This window comes from Camelus bactrianus, chromosome 11 (assembly GCF_048773025.1).
Source record: "Camelus bactrianus isolate YW-2024 breed Bactrian camel chromosome 11, ASM4877302v1, whole genome shotgun sequence".
Classification (NCBI taxonomy): Eukaryota; Metazoa; Chordata; class Mammalia; order Artiodactyla; family Camelidae; genus Camelus; species Camelus bactrianus.
The window spans coordinates 85,616,475-85,624,179 of NC_133549.1; the positions used below are offsets into that span (position 1 = coordinate 85,616,475).

The window sequence follows — 7,705 nt, forward strand, 5'->3', positions numbered from 1 at the left end:
TTGGGTTGTCATTTTTTAGTTGAGTTGTAGAATTCTATATATTCTAGGGACTTGACTCTTATCGAGTACCTGGTTTGCAGATAAATTCTGTGAGTTGTCTTCACTTTTTTGATGGTGTCTTTTGAAACACAAAAACTTTAAGTTTGTTGAAGTCCAACTTACCTATTATGTATTTTGTCACTTGTGGTTTTGTTGTTGTGCTTAAGAAACCATTTCCTAACCCAAGGTCACAAAGATTTAGTCCTGTGTTTTATTCTAAGTGTTTTATGGATTGGCTCTTATATTAAGTCCTCTTCCATTTGTGTTATTTTTTGTTGATGTGTGTATATATCACATTTTGTTAGCATCATTTATTGATGTTCAGCAGTTTTGAAGGAAAGATGACTAACAGAGGTGTTGGTTTCTTGGATGATTTTGTGTGTCTGTGTGTGCATGTGTGTTTTAATGTACTTCTACAGATTTTGGTTTAAATATTTTCAGCTCTTCAGCATGCTGGCAAACACATGGAGGATTGCATTGTGTCCTCATACACAGCACTACTTCTTGGGTGTCCCTGCCAACAGTATCCAGGAAGTACTAGTTCAGTGTCATTTTATGTGTCTTAAAAAGATTTCATTGTGAGAGATTCATATCATTACCTAATTAACTGAGAACTTTTTCTTATCCCCTCACATTTGGTGAAGTTTAGAAGGTACATTTCAAAGTAAGAATATATTTGGTTTAATGAGGAAACTCCCAGGATAATGGAGGAATGGATTCACTGTGCCCTTGGTTGAAGTCAAAGAGAGCATCAGCTACAACCTGTGCTCAACTGGCTTCAGGTGGAAAAGTCCAGCCTCAGTGAGAGCATAAAAGACTCAGAATTTCTGTCTTTACCCTGTGCTGTCTCCTGCATGTCATCATGTCTTTTACTGGCTCTCTTCATGGCCCTGTGCTGACTCTAGCTACATGACTAGTCTACTTAACCGATGTCCAGTTGAAGAACATGGCCCCTCCTGTATGTTTATTTGTGAGAGCAACGGTTTCTTTCCCCTAGGACCCCTGCACACCAACTGCGAAAAGTAGGCTTCCCCTCACCTTGGCCAAGATTGGCTCACTTGTTTTTGTCTCAGCTACACACTGGCCAGGAAAATGGGATTACTACATGAGATTTAGATCGTCATGACTTAACTATGAGAAGTATGTGAGTGTCTAGACATTTGGGCTGAATCAGCACAGAAGTGGACAGGTTCTGGCTATTGGGATGGTCTCCTTTAAAAAGGGAAACATATGGATTTTTTTAAGAGTAAGGCCCAGTAGAAGAGCTAGATTTTAAAATAAAAGGGAGTTTTTTTTCCTCCTTAGCTGCCAGGGACATTCAGGTTGCAAGAAAGAGTGGAGGGAGGTCTATTGTATAGTGGGGTGGTTAGTTTTTCTTCTCTGAGGCTGGAGGACTGGAAGGAAATACCATGATCTGAAGGGCATCTTATCAACCCTCTCACATTTCTTCATTTTTGCAATCGAGTTTTCTGCATTGCCTTGCTTTCCCCCTGTATCCATTTGTCTTGAGTCCTGTGTATTTTTCTGAATCCTTCTTGTCCATCTCTTCAATATTTATATTGTAATCAATCTCTGATCTAAATGCACACTTGCCCACTTTCTTGTGGCCCTTGCTGGCACCAGCCCTTTCAGGATCTAGGCCTGAGTTTTGATCACGGCTTTGGGGGCCCTGTAACATCTTTATTCCCCTTCCAGTATATAATCTTTTCAGCTCAGCCTTTTTACTTATTTCCTTAAAATCCAGAGATTTTTAAGGGCAAATCAGAAACACATGCCAAGCAAAGGGAAAGAAGAAGATGATCCTTCAGTAGCAACCCCCCCTCCAAGGAAAAACCTGATGGGCATGCTATTTAAATTAAAGAGTTTTAGGTATTGTATTTTGCACACACCCAAATTTCAGTCATGGTCTTTCTTAAATAATGGTTCTTAAAATTGAGTTATTATCAAATGTGATTTATTTGTTAATAAATTCCTATTCATCTATGTCTCTCTTGCCTCTAAAGAGATCATATGGTCCTTAGGTTGTGTGAAGTGTTGTGAATTTTAGAAACTAAGATGTCTTTGTTGCCTTGGGGATTATTATGACTAACCTCAAAAAGCTAGGTGATAGAACAAAATGCAAAGGAAATTGGCTTGCCCAATGCTTAAGTGGAAAAGAAACAGAACAGCAGGTGATTCTGTGCAGTAAGTGCTACTTTGTGGTGAGGGCAGCCTGCCTGGGAGCCCGGAAGACACTGGTGTCATTTCCCATCACCCCCCGGGCACCTGATGTCCTGCAGGGCTCAGTCTCCTCTCTGCCCTTCCTGTCCTTGCTGCTCTCGTGACTCCCTGTTCCTGAAGTCCTGCATGCCGACGCCACCACAGCTAGCTTCCTTAAGAGCACATCTGATCCCATAACTCCTCTCTCACCAGTCTTTCTTGACTTACCACCATTTAGGCAATGGTGACTTTACTGCTGCAAGACCCCAAACTTAAAATTACATTCTCCAAATTTTAACTCTGCCAGACCCCTTGGGCACTTTCTAAATTTCCCAAATAGGCCACGCTGTTTCCCACCTTTTCTGTTTGTACCTGCTGCAGGCTGCTTAGAAATAAATGCTGTGACTCCCTCTCCCACACCGCAGCCACTCACGATGTTGTGTTCTGCAGTGTGTTGACAGAAAAGGATTAATTGGCTTTTTGAGAAGCTTTCACTCAGAACCCAAGATCTGATCCCTTATCCTGTGTGATGGGAGTAGGCTTCTCTCCTGAGCAGCCCGCACGGACCCCTCAGCCCCCTCTCTCCCCACCGCTGTGGTCTCAGCCCCTTCCCTAGAAATTGGTTAAAGACGTTCTTAAATCCGGCTTTCCTTTCCCTCTGCAGTGACCGTAGCTATTGCCCTTACAGCATATTCTCCACTTTCCAGTATATTTTAGAAATACAGACATTTAAAGATTATCAAATCTCTCAGTATTTTAGCTGCAAGACTTGTTAACTCAGTAGAAGTAACTTGTGCTCCACCTCCCAGCTGGGGACCTGTGGTGGCTTTTGGTGGGAAGGGTCACTTAGAATGTGGGTGATTGACAACATGTACCTTAGCACACGGTTATGTTGGCAATGCATTTGTTAGATATTTTCTGAAATTCTATTCATATCATTATTTTGCTTATTTATAATTCCAAAAATACCTTGACAGGAATAAAGAGAAGGAGGGAGGGGGCTGGCTGCATATTTCCTAAGAGGGGCAACGTGTACTCTTTTGTCTCCTGCCCCATCAACAAAAATCAAGTCAGAAACTTCCCTGTTCCTCCTCCTCTTGTGGCAATGTATTTTCTTTTGTTTTTTATTATAGGTGAACCTCCTTAGAAGAGCTTTTCCTTTTATTCTTTATGAACCATTAATTCATTTTTTAAAATATGTTGAAATAGAAAGGTTTTAGACAGGCCATGTGTTTTCCTTGTAACAGATATGTTTATGTATAGTCTGGCTGCTTCTTGCTAATTAATGAAGGGAAACTTCTGAAGCTTAAGTAAAACTGGAATCTCTACATCAGGCAATCTAGATAAAAACAGAGTTGTTGAGAGAGAAATGGAAACAAATTCTATAAATCTAAGTGTTTATGTACCTTCTAAAGTCAGAAAAATGGATGATAAATTGAAAGAAAACTCTGAAAGTGTGCTTGAAAACAGGGTTCACGAGGGGAAGCTGAGCTCTGAGAAGAATGAAACCTCCCTTGGTGCTGCAGCACCTTCAAGGACCAAGCCATCCTCCAGGCTTTCCTCCTGTATAGCTGTGATCACAGCCCTCAGTGCTAAACAGGCCACTTCCAACTCCAAAGGACCAGTGACCAATTCCCGTGAGTCCTCTCTATTACCAAAAGAAGTAAATGACAGCCCTAGAGCCATTGAAAAGTCTCTTGAATCTCAGAGTCTCATCAAAGGGATGAAAAAACATCCCTCAAGCAGCCAGATAGTCCCTGGAGCATCTCCAGTGAGAACAGTAACAAAGGATCGCCCTCCTTTCCCACAGGGTCAACACCAGCAATCACCAAGGTCCACATCAAAACCATCAAGACATCTTCTGGAGAAATCAAGGGGATGGTGATGAGGGTGTTTTGCCTGAAGTCAATCTTGATGCTGGAAAAAAGCCTTCAGAACAGACAGAGTCCATGGTGGCATCCATGATGTCACTTCTGTCATCTCCAGCCTTGGTCCCTGTCCTTTCCTTCCAGCCTCAGGGCACCTGTGCAGTCAGTGGTCATCACCAGTGCTGTTGCCCCTGCCAACCTGACCCCCAAACAGGTCACAATCAAGCCTGTTGTGACCACCTTCCTCCTGGTGACAGCTGTGAAGACAGTTGGCTTGCAAGTCATTAATGTGAAGCTCACCAACAACACGATGGTCAAAGACATGGTCATATCTGCTGCCTCCATTCAGAGCACCAGCAGCACCATCATTAAAGCTGCCAATGCCACCCAGCAGCAAACCGTCGTGGTGCTGGGCTCCAGCCTGGCCAATGCCAAACTTGTGCCAAAGACTCTGCACCTTGCCAACTTAACCTTCTGTCTCAGGGTGCCAAGGCCACCTCTGAGCTCTGCCAAGTGCTCACCAAGCGTCAGCAGCAAATAAAGTAGGCAATAATGCTGTGGCCTCATAGCCACTCAAAAATTTGTCAAGGTTAAGGTGGAATCCTACCTGCAGAGTTCTGTGGTGGAAGCTTTCAACAAGGTGCTGAGCAGAGTCAACCCAGTCCCAGTTTGCATCCTCAACCTCAGTCCTCCTGCCAACATGGGCATCATGTTATGAACCCATGGGTACAAGTGCTTAGAGTATGAGGACTCCTTTGCCCTGAAAAGAGCCTGACCCAACACTAGGACAGATGCAGCATGTACATTGAAGTGACATTCAACCACTGTAGTAGGAACCTCATTATTCACAGCAAGTGCAGCCTCCTGTCCCATGCCTGTGGGCACAAGGAGAAGGGAGTGTTGATGCAGGGCTCCCTCTTGATTGTGAAGCTGGTCCCAGCAGATCAAATGATTGTTTCTCCATCAAGCAATACTCCTGCTTCATCTTCCACTCTACTGAGCTCTGCGGAGCTGGCACACACACTGTAACATAAATTCAGTCTGGCATAACTGGGACAGTCACATCAGCCCTTTTAAGCACACCCATCCTTCCAGCTATGTCTTGGGATGAAGACCCATCCAAGCTCTGTAGGCATAGTCTGAAATGTTTGCAGTGTAATGAAGTTTTCCTGGGGGATATGTCACTGGTTACCCATGTCCAGCAGGCTGCAGATATGAGTGGACAGAAGACTTGCACTGTCTGCCAGATGCTGCTTCCTCACCAGTGCAGCTCTGCCTCCCACCAGAGAATCCATCAGCACAAATCTCCCTACACCTGCCCCGAGTGTGGGGCCACCTGCAGATCGGTGCAACTCCAGACCCATGTCACCAAGAACTGTCTATGCTACATGCAGAGAGCTGGCTTCTGATGTTTGCATTGCAATGTTGGCTACTCTGATGCGGCCACGCTGAAGTCTCACATTCAAGGTTCTCACTGTGAAGTCTTCTACAAGTGTCCAATCTGTCCAGTGGCATTTAAGTCTGCCCCAAGTGCAGAATTCCCATGCCTACACACAGCACCCCAACATCAGGATCAGAGAGCCAAGAATAATATATATGTGTTCCATGTGTGACACTGTATTCACCCTGCACACCCTGCTGTATCACCACTTTGACCAGCACATTGAAAACCAGAAGGTGCCTGTTTTCAAGTGTCCAGACTGTTCTCTTTTATATGCACAGAAGAAACTCATGATCTATGGTCCATCTAAACTCCATGATGTAATATCACATCTATTCATGGAACACTGAAAAGCATGGAAGTGTCTCCAAACTTGGGTATAGACTTGCCTTTGTGCATTAAGCCTACAACTCAAAATTCAACAAATCAAAACAAAGAAGACACTGGATCCATGAATGGGAAAGAAAAATTGGAAAAGAAATCCCCATCACCTGTGAAAAAAAATCAGTGGAACTGAAGAAAGTGGCCTGTCCTGGTTGAACGTGTTGGGGGTGTGACCATCTGTTCACACAGAGATGTTTACATTTCCCATGTGAGGAAGGAGCACGGGAAGCAAATGAAGAAACACCCCTGCTGCCAGTGTGACAAACCTTTCAGCTCATCCCACAGCCTCTACCATCACAACTGGATAAAACACAAAGGCATCAGGAAGGTTTACACCTGCTCGCACTGCCCAGAGCCCAGGCGTGCCTTCATGAAATTGCTGGTGCTGGAGAAACACATCTGACCCATGCACGGTATTAAAGATCCTGACCTGAAAGAAATGACAGAAGCCACCAATGAGGAGGAAATGGAAATAAAAGAAGATGCCAAGATTCCCAGCCCCAAGCGGAAGTTGGAAGAACCCGTTCTAGAATTCAGACCTCCCAGAGTAGCCATCACCCAACCCCTGAAGGAGCTTATTAATATTTTCAAGGTTCGCAAGTGTGCATGTGGGGCTTCACCATGGAAAACCTGCTGTGGTTCCACAAGCACATCCTGCAGCACAAGTCGGATGGATCCTTGCACCAGTCCCTGGAGTGTCTGCTACACATCGCATGTCTCCCTCTGCCGGCACTTTGTCATCCACAAACACAAGGAGCCACAGCCCGTGGTAAAGCAGAATGGGGTTGAAGAAGCAGGAGAACAAGCCCAGCCCTGAGGATGAGCCAGCCGACCACCTAGTGTTGGACTGAACGTGTGAAGTGTGAGCCAAGGCCTCTGAGATGGAAGCTGCCTTAAATGCACACATGCAGACCCATGGCATGGCCTTCATCACAACCAAAAGAGTGAGATCTGCCAAGAAATAGCCCCACACCTCCACCAGGAGAACCCCTGTCCACATTGGAAGAAAAAAGACATTTTTGTTAGAAAAAGTTTGCAGTATAGTAAACAGTACAGTCTAGGCTGCTGCCATATGTCCTCTCTCCACATCCTCCTCCACCTCATCTGTATATCCTTGATAAGTATTAAAACAATATTTGAGTTGAAAAGAGTTTGCATATATTTAAATGAATAACTTTTTATACTGTTTGTTACATGTTTGTATCAATATTTAGTAGAAAATGTTTTGAAGTGGGGTTTTTTAAGTTTTTTTTTTTTATTTTTTGGTTTATTTTTGTTTTTGTTTTCTAATTTGGGTTAGGATTTTTCTTTATTGCACTGTTCCTTTAAAACAGAGTTCTTAGTAAACAGGCAGTTCCCAAACTCCAATAAACCATTTTGTATGTCACAAATTTGAATGGGTTAACTAATCACAGGCTACAATAATACCTTTTTTAGTGTTTTTAATTTTTAGAATTCACTACATAAATTGTAGGTGACTGTAGGTCTCCAAAACACTAGGGACTTTTAAATGCCTTGGCACTATCCTCAACGTGCCTGCCCCACCCGCACATGCCCATCCTACACTCGCACTCCGGTGGCATGTGGCATCCTCTCCAGGCCAGGCGCAGTGGTGTTGGGAGCAGCCTTGCAGATGGCTTTGGTCCCAGTGGGGGATGAAAACTTGGGCCAGAAATCCAGTAAGGAACACAGATTTCCTTATTTCCATCTCAGAACGGGTAAGAAGGGTATCCTAATGGGAAAAAACGGGGAGAGGGGAATGGTGGTTTTTCTG

At 44.0% G+C, this 7,705-nt stretch overlaps 1 pseudogene; it reads left to right on the forward strand.

Annotated features, from left to right (window-relative positions):
- Positions 1 to 1,810: 1,810 nt before the first annotated feature.
- Positions 1,811 to 6,957, forward strand: LOC105072441 (zinc finger protein 532-like; annotated as a pseudogene).
- The last annotated feature ends 748 nt before the right edge of the window (positions 6,958 to 7,705 follow it).